This window comes from Mustela nivalis (assembly GCF_964662115.1).
Source record: "Mustela nivalis genome assembly, chromosome: 12".
In the NCBI taxonomy this organism is placed as follows: domain Eukaryota; kingdom Metazoa; phylum Chordata; class Mammalia; order Carnivora; family Mustelidae; genus Mustela; species Mustela nivalis.
In genome coordinates, this window is record NC_139031.1 from 50,440,532 (window position 1) to 50,451,632 (window position 11,101).

At 43.3% G+C, this 11,101-nt stretch overlaps 1 long non-coding RNA gene across 1 annotated transcript in view; it reads left to right on the plus strand.

Annotated features, from left to right (window-relative positions):
* The window catches only part of LOC309845586, a 41,082-nt gene extending 34,242 nt beyond the window's left edge, over positions 1-6,840 (plus strand). The window contains exon 3 of the long non-coding RNA XR_014301356.1: positions 6,700-6,840. This is a non-coding gene — a long non-coding RNA (uncharacterized lncRNA). The remainder of the gene's footprint in view (positions 1-6,699) is intronic.
* Positions 6,841-11,101: the final 4,261 nt, after the last annotated feature.

Consider the following 11,101-nt stretch of genomic DNA (forward strand, 5'->3'; position numbering starts at 1 on the left):
TATTTAACAGCTCCTTCTGGGGTTGGCTCCCGCTAAGCGGACACCAGGTCAGTAAGGCTCTAGAAAATGTCTGCTTTGGGAAAAGCGGTGGTATTTACTGAGAGAGAGAATATGAAGGATATTTGGTATGTCTACTTGGAAAGGGCTGGCTGATCTTGGAGGACAGCCCTACCTAGAGACCAGAGCTCTGGACAGTTCCCAGCCTGGCCCAATCCCAGTCCTGGCCAGCCCAGTTTGAACTCTGATGCCCAGTTGTCACTCCTGGTAACTTCTTGATTTGGCTTCAGCTTTTCTGAGGGCAAAGGTGTGCTGGGGTTGTGCCTCGCTCTCCCTAACCCAGGAAAGGGGCATATCGGCCTGCTGGGTGCCTGATCCCACACTATACGTGGAGGTCAGTGAGGAGGCCCTCATTGTTTTGCTATCAGTGTTTTGCCTTGATACCTTCCCCTACTGAGGTGGAAAATCCCAGGCATTTTAGGAGGGAAGTGGCCTCTCTTGGGGCCACAGTGTAGACTCCCCTTGCCTTGGGGACCGCCCCCCCCCCTCCTCACGTCCCCTTTCCTCTGGTCTCTAGGCCTGGAAGAGAATGCTTGAATTTCCTGATGTTAATAAGCCAGCTTCTCTGAAGCTGGTTTGGTGATGAGAATTTGGTTTTCTGATACTGAAGGAGTCTCACTGGCCCTGCGCCCTGGGACAGGGGAGGTCATTCAGGCTCAGTTTCAGTGCTTCATCTCTTCTCTATCTGTGGGGCAGGCCTTCTGTGTCAGTGGCTGCTGGTTCTGCTTTACAGTAAGGAAACGTCAACTTGTCAGCAAGGAGCACTGAGTTAATTTATTCTCACGAGTCATTTGAACCATCTTTGGTTTCTCCAAAGGTCTCAGTTCTCTTGAGTTCAGTGTCATAGGCAGAAACTAAACATGCAAAAGCAATGGCTGGTTCCTTCCACTCTTTCCCTCAAAATTAAGGTACTAAGAACCCATTTGAAAGCATCACATGTAATGGTAAGACCAGGGGATTCTGCTGGGCTGGCTATGACGTATTTCACCCCCTTTCCCTGCCCTTTTGGCTACTTATTTGCTGAAAAGAGAGTGTCTTTGTCTTTCTGAACCAAACCTCATATATGTTCTACTTCACAAGCTGCATCTATGAGGGTAGGGAAGGTCTCTGTAGTTCTCATGGTGGAATAATTTCCATGATACACTTTGGACATTTTGAACACTCTGTAATTCAGAGTGTTCTGAATGTTGGGGCTTATTCCTGAAGAAGGGTCCACCTGGATTACTTAAAACTATTATAGAAGAATTCAGATCCAGGTAAGCAGATCAAAGAATCATAAGTAATTTCTGCTGAGCTAGTGAGTTCTGTATACCTATGTATGGGTGTGGTTGTAGGCAATGCAGAGCAGAATCCTTGACCATAGCCATGGCTCTAGGGGGTGCTGCCCTCACTGTGTAGGGGTGGCCTTAGTGGCCTGGGTTCCCAGGAAGCTGGGCTGGTGGTCTGCTGTCCCTTTGGTCTGTTGGACCTGTAGCTCCTACTGTGTTGTGGGGTCTCCACAGTGGTCTGGGTTTGAGCAACAGTATTGTATCCCCCAAAGGGCTCTGTGGGATTACGGCCCTTTGTCTCCCATCTTGGAAGACATGTTGCTTTGTGCTACTTTGCTACAGGTGACAGGTAGTGGCAGGAGGGAAGGCACGGCCTGCTGCACTAGTCAGCTTGGCAAGTGAACAGGATGCACAAAGTGGTTTCCTCCACTCTGGCATTTGAAATTGTCTTCTGGTCATACTTTTCTTGGGAGCCAATGAGCCTTTGAAAGGAGAGACTGCATTTCCATAGGTTTGTTTGGGGCCTTCATACCTAAGCAGTTGCTGCTAACTGCCTCAGATTCTCTTGTCCTTCAGGACAATCAGCAAAGAGGCTGTAATATATACTCCTTTCTCTGTGGCAGGTTTGTTGACTGAGGCCCCAGTAAAGCCATTGAAGACAGCAGGTATGTAAAATAGTCTGGGGCAGGTCAGGTGTGAGAAGAAATTTGGATTCTGGGCTTTTTCCATCTGATGTCATGTGGCCACTCTGTTGGCCAGGTTTGTGAAGGCCCCTTTCAGCCTTCCTGACTTGTCTTGGATTGCAGGATTCAGAAGGAGGTTTGGGCTTTTTGCTACCAGCAAGAACTTTTGGCTGAATGTAATATTTCTATGAATTAGGCTTGTCTTTTCATTGCATTGCTGAACCTTTGGTTTCTTGTGTTTCTTCAGTGTCGGCTTCTGGTAGAGATGAGCACCGTCATGATGAATAACGAGAGGATTTGGGGGGAAATGCTCTCTGATCTCAGGGATCCATTAGAGAGATACTCTCCAAATTTCCTCCCTGCTCCAGTATTCAGTATTCTGTGGCTCTTCACTAACCATGCCTAATAATCCAGAGCCTACTCTTCATGGACTCTATGGGAAATAGTTCTTGGAAATCTGAAAGTCTAATGTTGTCTTCTAGTTCACATCTGAGTGTGGGTGCTTGGGGACCCTCCCATTTTGACATGCCTGGGATCATGGTCGCCACAGGCAGAATAAACCGATATAGAAGATGTTGAAGCTCAGACATTTCAATGCAAGGAAATAGCAGGTTTATTAGTCATCATACAAGCAGGAACAGATCAGTATTCAAAATTTTAATTATTTTTAACTTCAAAAAGAATTACACAAGTAATGCATATTCAGTGTAGAAAACAGAAAATAGAGAAAGGCAAAAAGGAAAAAAATTGCAAAATAATCTGATCACTGAGTGATAATCATTGTTATCACGAGGTTGTAATCATCCTTGTTACCTTTCTATGTACCTATACATAACTAAAAGTACGGGAAATAGAAAAATATCATACATAGTGTGTTTTCTGCTTTTCCTTTCGATACTACTTTCTGCATATAAATGTGCTCACCTCCCTGAGTAGAGGTGAGATAAATAATGGCTGCTGAGCAACCGTCTCAGCATAAGACTAGGATGGAGCCCAGGCAGAGGTGTGGTGGGGCTGGCTGGTTCAGCTCAAGAGAGCCAATGTGCTCATTTCTTCCCAACTCTGCATTGAATGATTTCCACCGGTAGCTTCACAGTAGACAAGGTGGGAGTGTTTACACTATGGAAATTGGCAAATGCTACCAACCAGCTTTCCTATGAAGGGGAAGGGATACCAGTGGGCTCAAGGGAATAAAGGGATATTTTGGAGGCAAAAATAATGCAATCAGAGATTGGTGGTCATAGAGGTACTATTTAAGGAATGCAGGAAAAGCATGTATCAAAGGCATTATTTGCTCTTACACTTCAAAGGCAGTTGGGCATAAGGTTTTTTTAAAAATTTTTTTTAATTTTTTATAAACATATAATATATTTTTATCCCCAGGGGTACAGGTCTGTGAATCTCCAGGTTTACACACTTCACAGCACTCACCATAACACATACCCTCCCCAATGTCCATAACCCCACCCCCCTTCTTCCAAACCCCCTCCCCCCAGCAACCCTCAGTTTGTTTTGTGAGATTAAGAGTCACTTATGGTTTGTCTCCCTCCCAATCCCATATTGTTTCATTTATTTTTCTTCTACCCCCTTAACCCCCCATGGTGCATCTCCACTTCCTCATATCAGGGAGATCATATGATACTTGTCTTTTTCCGATTGACTTATTTCATTAAGCATGATACCCTCTAGTTCCATCCACATCGTCGCAAATGGCAAGATTTCATTTCTTTTGATGGCTGCATAATATTCCATTGTGTATATATACACCACATCTTCTTTATCCATTCATCTGTTGATGGACATCTAGGTTCTTTCCATAGTTTGGCTGCTATAAACATTTGGGTCCATGTGCCCTTTCGGATCACTACGTTTGTATCTTTAGGGTAAATACCCAGTAGTGCAATTGCTGGGTCATAGGATAGTTCTATTTTCAACATTTTGAGGAACCTCCATGCTGTTTTCCAGAGTGGTTGCACCAGCTTGCATTCCCACCAACAGTGTAGGAGAGTTCCCCTTTCTCCGCATCCTTGCCAGCATCTGTCATTTCCTGACTTGTTAATTTTAGCCATTCTGACTGGTGTGAGGTGATATCTCATTGTGGTTTTGATTTGTATTTCCCTGATGCTGAGTGATATGGAGCACTTTTTCATGTGTCTGTTGGCCATCTGGATGTCTTCTTTGCAGAAATGTCTGTTCATGTCTTCTGCCCATTTCTTGATTGGATTATTTGTTCTTTGGGTGCCGAGTTTGCTAAATTTATAAATTTATAAATTTTGGATGCTAGCCCTTTATCTGATATTTTGTTTGCAGGTATCTTCTCCCATTCTGTCAGTTGTCTTTTGGTTTTGTTAACTGTTTCCTTTGCTGTGCAAAAGCTTTTGATCTTGATAAAATCCCAATAGTTCATTTTTGCCCTTGCTTCCCTTGCCCTTGGTGATGTTCCTAGGAAGGTTTTTTATTTTTTTTAAGATTTTTTTTTTTAATTTATTTGACAGACAGATCACAAGTAGGCAGAGAGGCAGGCAGAGAGAGACAGGAGGAGGAAGCAGGCTCACTGCTGAGCAGAAAGCCCGATGGGGGACTCGATCCCAGGACCCTGAGATCATGACCTGAGCCGAAGGCAGAAGCTTTAACCACTGAGCCACCCAGGCGCCCCGGGCACAAGGTTTTTTTTAAGGAAAGAAATTATTCTGGTCAAAGCATGCCGCTGCTGTATTGTAGAATGAAGTCTGCAGTTTGTATAAACAGGCCACCAGCTGACTTTGGGGGAATCAGGATGTGCACAGGGGAAAATTTCTGTTCTACAGAATTGGATGTCCTTCCAGTTTCCCCAGATACTGGTTCATACCATAGTAGATCAGGGCAGAGGGGAGGCCCAGCTCTTGAGCCATGGGCGAATTAGGGGCAGGAGACTTGTCTCTGTGAGAGAATTAGACATGGCAAGGTGGCAGCCCACAGGCTTAGTAGATTTCTGTGTTGTCACTGTGCCATTCCAACCAGACTGATGAATCAGGAGTCCAGCTTTGGGGTCCTTAGTGGACAGAATGAGAGGAGCCCTGAAGCATTCTTAGGGTCCCCAAAGGATTGCCTCTTGGATCACAAGTTTAGCAATTAACTGTACCCAAATCACGAGGAATGACTTATCCTGCTGTTATTCTTGGCATTGTGTCTTAGTGTACTGCATCCTCCTTTTGATTCATCTCCGTTACAGTTCTGTTGCATATTTCTAGGACATTTCATTAGGAAAACAAACAGTGCCATTAAATCCACCCCCTGCCTCCTTCTAAGGGCACCCGCATGATGACAGGAACCTGGTTCATACTTGACTGCGTCATAGCTAAACTTCAGAATATTGAGTAAAATGTAAAACTCCCTATTAGGAACTTGATTCCATTTACATGGCACAGCTCCCAGGCAGACCACATGAGGTTCTCTGCTTTTGTTCCCCCCCTTGCCAAAGGATGTAAGTTTTCTCCTAACAGTTTCATCACAGGATAGAATGACATCTTGCGGATGCCACGACATCTCTTGGTTCTGAACTTCCATCAAGACGCAGACTGCGTGCCTTGATCCTCCCGGAAGCCTTCGCTGACCCATTTCCAGGAATAGTGAAGGTTCCCCTCTGGGCTCTCCTGTAGCATCATGTACTGTACTAATTAGTTTCCAGGCAGTATCGTGATGTCGCAGGCTCTCGAGCTGGACTGCCTGGGTTCAAATCCCTGTTCTGTCATTTCAGGCTATAGTCAGCTTTGAAGTTACTGAACATCCCAGCTTCATTTCTCTCCTTCGTAAAACGAAGGGGAAGCAATTATACCTTATATCATACAGTTGTTGAAACCTATGTAAAATGCTTAGCACCCTGCCTGGCACATAGGAGAAGCCCAATAAACATTAATATTGCTCTCTCTGCAGTGGACTGAAAGTTTCTTGAGGGCTCCATCTTCCAATGCTAATGAATAGGAAGCACAGTTTTGAACCCTTACCAGATGCTTGGGGCTGATGAATGAATGAAAGGTGGGGTATCCTTTCAATTGACCTATCACAAATAATCAAGAATTTAGAAATAGAAAATAGTTTAATATAAAAAATTTTCTCCGTGTACATGTTTTTATAGGTCATATAAAATATTAAGCTCTCTTGATTTTCAAGTTTTCAAATTACAAAGACTGTAATGCTTTATTTAATATTTTTTTCAAGATTTTATTTATTTATTTGACAGAGAGAGAGATCACAAGTAGGCAGAGGGGAAAGTAGAGAGGGAGGGGGAAGCAGGCTCCCTGCTGAGCAGAGCCCAATATGGGGCTGGATCCCAGGACCCTGAGACCATGACCTGAGCTTAAGGCAGAGGCTTAACCCACTGAACCACCCAGGTATCCCACTTTATTTAATAAATTTAAAAATATGTATGTATGTGTATTTACTCTGTGCTGCAGGCAGTACAGTTTACTAAAAGAAGCATGGAATTCAGAGACAGACTTAGTTTAAATGCCAGCCGCATCATTTACTGCTGGTAGGGCTTTGGGCAAGTCTTCAATCCCCTGTGCCTGAGTTTCCTCATTTGCAAACTATGGCAAAGAAAACTTTCCTTCTGGGGTGGTTGTGAAAATTGAATGAAATCATCACCATAAAACAGTTATTGGTATAGACAAAAATGTCAGCAGATGCTAATTTTTTAAGTTGTTTTATTACAGGTGGGGCAAGGGACAAGAGGAGGGAAAGAAGGGAAATAGAAGAGGATGAAGGTGTGACAGAGAAAGACCACTAAAAAAGAGCAAGAGCCACCAAAAAAATAAAGACAAATAAAATGGTCTATAGATTCATTTTGTTTAAAATACTGTATTTTTATTTTTTACTTTTTGCATAGGTGACACATACCCATGGCACAAAATTCACAAGGTACCAAAGGATACTCCATGGAAAATTAATTACTTCCACCCTGCCTGAGCCAACCAGTTGATATCTTTAGGGACAAGTACTTCTACAAGTTTTTTCCCCTTGTGATTCCTTCCAGAAATACTCTATACATTGATAAGCAAAATATTCCTACTTCCCACGATTTAGTTTTACTCTTTTACACAAGTGGTGGTGGATTAACACTGCGTCTTGCTTCCTATGTTGCATGTGTTGTAGTGATCGTGTCTTTTCAGGAGATACAGCAATGTCTCCTTCCTTTTAGCCCTTGTATTCCATTTATTAACCCATCCCCCACTGATGGAATTTTAGGTTGTTTCCAATCTTTTGTTATTACAGATAAAACTACAATGAATATGTTCATCTGTGATTTCACACATGTGAGTGTATCAGTGGGATAGTTTTCTAGAAATGAGTTGCTTACTCAAAGGATCCCAGCAACGAGGACAGGCAGACTGAGGTTATACTAAGTGAGCCCTCCTGGCAAGGAGCGAGAACTCTTGTTCCTCCTACTCTTGTCAGCACGTCACCGTTATCGGTTTTGATCTTTGCCTGACTGATGAGGGAGAAAACATATCTCTGTGTCGTTTTAATTCGCATCTCTCATTACAATTAAGGTAGAGTATCTGGTCAGCTATCTGAGAACAATTTTTATTTCACTTTCCATGAACTCTGTGTCGTAGAGTTTGAGTTTTTATTGGTTATTGATCCTTTTTTTCTTTTAAGATTTTATTTATTTATTTGAGAGAGAGAAGGAGAGTATGAGTGGGTGGGGGAGGAGAAGAGGGAGAGGAGAAGCAGACTCCCTGCTGAGCAGGGAGCCTAGTGGGGGCTCGATCTCATGACCCTGAGATCATGACCTGAGTCCAAGGCAGAGGCTTAACTGATTGAGCCACCCAGGCGCCCTGTATTTATCCTTTTCACACTGAGTTGAAGGAGCTCTTGATATACTTCAAAGGGTAAACTTTTGTTCTTCATCTGTGTTTTTGGTTTATCATTCATGTTTCTATTAGTTTATAGTGGCTTTTTTTTTTTCCCATGCAGAAAGTTTAGATTTTGATGAAGTAGACTTGTATCCTTTCTTTTATGACTTCTGGATTTTGTGATACACATGAAAAATCTTTTTTTTTTTTTTAAAGATTTTATTTATGTATTTGAGAGAGAATGAGTGAGAAAGAGCATGAGAGAGGGAGAAGCAGACTCCCCAAGGAGCTGGGAGCCCTATGCAGAACTCGATCCTGGAAGTCTGGGATCATGACCTGAGCCGAAGGCAGTTGCTCAACCAACTGAGCCACCCAGGCGCCCACACATGAAAAGTCTTAATATACTCTGACATCAGGAGAATATTCTTTCAAGTTTTCCTTGAGTATTCTTAAATAATAGGTTTTCAAAGTATTGAGCAAATACAGACTATGATTGTCACATGACAAGATGAACTAGTCTTGTCTATCATCCTGCTATAAATGCGCACACCCAGGAGAAAATGCAGGTCTTGCTGGACGAGGGAATAAACTTTCCCCTCTCTTTGTACTTGATTTTGCAGGTTTTCTTCCTTGATCATGTATTACTTTGATCCTTAGAAAGTGTACCTCTACCTCCTTTAAACTTTTTTAAAGATAGCCCTTCATTCCTGGATCTTTAGGAATGCTAGTAATGCTGCCTATTTTGCTTTGGAAACAGTCTGTCCGGCTTCCACCCTGAACAGCTTTGGCCTGGTCCTAGTGACTTCTTTGTTGTTAAATCCATAGGGAGCATTTTAGAGCTAATCTTACTTTTCCAGTGTCAGATCTGAAGCTCCCACCACACCTTCCTGCTGGGCCTCCCTGTTGGTCCTCACTCCTTTTTGTGGCTGCTTTTCAGTCTGCTGTCCTAACTGACCCCCCTCAATTTGGTAACATTTGGAAGGGCTCCCTGGGCACCAGGTGCTCTCGCTACTTTGCATAGATTATGTCATTTAGTTCTCACCACAGTTTTCTAACGGAGCTGATTGCCAACTGTATTTTTCAGATGAGAAAATGGAGAATTAGAAAAGTCGAGTAACAAGGTCAAGAGTGCCCAGCTAGGGTAGAGTGGAGATTAGAACCCAGGGACTCCTTGCTCTTAATCATCCCTCTAAACTGCATAATTTATGATCATGCTAAACCATTGCAGGCACTCCTATGCTTTCCATGGGCCAGCTCATCCCTGTGTGGCTTTACTTAACCTTTCTCTCCTACACATATGACTGCCAAGTGTACGTCTGTGACTCAGATCTCTCTTACATTTTAGACTGACAGTCTAGATATTTTCAGTGTTTGGTGGACATTTCCACTTGGAACTCCCACAGACACCTTTGATTCAGCATGTCAGTGTCTCTAAGATGGTGTATCTGGAAAAATGGGGGATATTATTTTCATAGTGCCCAGTGGTAAAGCCTGGCAAATTAGAACCTGGGAGACTTGAACTTAATTATCCTGTATCTCAGGTTGCATTTGGTGTTAGGCTCAAATCAATTCATCAACACCTGCTAAGACTGTGGTCCCAGCCCTCAAAGAGCTTTCAATGATCCATGATTCATGTCCTTGGTCTTTTAATGCCAATAAATCCATTTGGAAGCTTGGTTGCTTTTTCCCCACAGCCCAAAGTATTTTGCTTATCCTGATGGGAAGGCCCATTCATTTCCTAAAAATGAACAGGCTTCCTCTCATGGAATAATTAGATTGAAGGCCTGGATCCGTTCAAATCCTCTGAGAGTCTAGGTCCAATCCACTGGAATTAGTAATCACGGCGAACTTGGAGGTAGGGTATTTGACTCAAAAACTTTCCAGTGGGAGGAGGAAACTTCAACCAGAAAAGGGATCTTCTGGCAGAAAGATTGGTATTTATGCTTTTGCAATTGATGATAATCACCATAGGAAGGGCATTACTAATTCCAGTTCTCCAGGATGTTTTCTTTTCATTTCTCTATTAATTTTTAAAAAATTATAAAAGTAACACATACTAATTTAACTGTGGCAAGACTGCCAGCCCCTTAAGATGACCACTGTTAACAGCCGGATCACCACGCAAACCCTGCCACAGGCTCACACGAATGGATACAAACAGGCACCCTAATTACACCTACAGGGTTGGGTTATTATTTATTTTTCAAGTCGTGAAATCATATAATGCATATTACTCTGCAACGAGTTTTTCTCACTTAACTCTATATCATGAATAACCATCCAGGTCAGCTAATGTAGTTTTTACTGTTTTTAATGGTGCATAGTATAGCATGGTCCATGATTTCTTTGGCCAATTTCCTTTTGATGAACACCCAGGTTGTTTCCAGTTTGCCATCTCTACAGGCAAGGCTACAGGAGACATCCTTAGATATAAATTCTTATATAATGAAGCATTTATTACTAAACAGCTCTCAAAGTAAGATTGCCAAACTACAGAGTTGGCTGGTTTCTAGAACAACATTCATACATGAGCAGGGGAGGGGAAAAGGGAAGTGATGTATTCTGTCTGTCAGGTAGTACTGTAGGTACTTTCCATAAGTTGTTTAATTTCATCTTGGTCTCCTGCCTGTGGTCGCGCCCCAGCCCCTCCTCTACATAACCCAGATAAGCATGTCACCCCTGAGCTTGGAAGCACTGTGGTTCCCACCCCCTCCAGGGTAAAGGCCAAGCTACTACGACAGCCCTCAAGGCTCTCCACAGTTTGATCTCCTCTGCCTCCTCAGTCTCTCTCGTGACCCTTTCCTGCTCACTTCACATTCCAGCACGCCCATTATTTGCTGTTACCCACCTTACCAGGTCGCTGCAGCCCTCTCCGCCTTTGCTCTGCCTTCCTCTCCGTTCTGATGGTCCCTCCTCACCTCATCCCCTGGCTCTGTTCTCACTCACCAGTTAGCACTCGGTCTCTGGCTCCTTCAGAATGGCTTTTGCAGGCTGGTTTAGGAGTTAGTAAAGCTGGATCATGCTGTAGTGACTCTGACCCACAGATCTCAGTGGCCTCACACATACTTATTGTTTGGGTGGTCAAAGTCTGCTTTCAGGTGTGGGTCATCATTCTCTCTGGCAGCTCTCCTTGCAGACCTGCATGGAGGGGCTGACGAAAGCTTCACCATCCTGTAATCGTATTATCCAGAACCCTTGGCTCTCCTGGTCCATGTGGCAGATGAAGAGAATACTGAGTGTCATGCTGGCAGTTAAATGT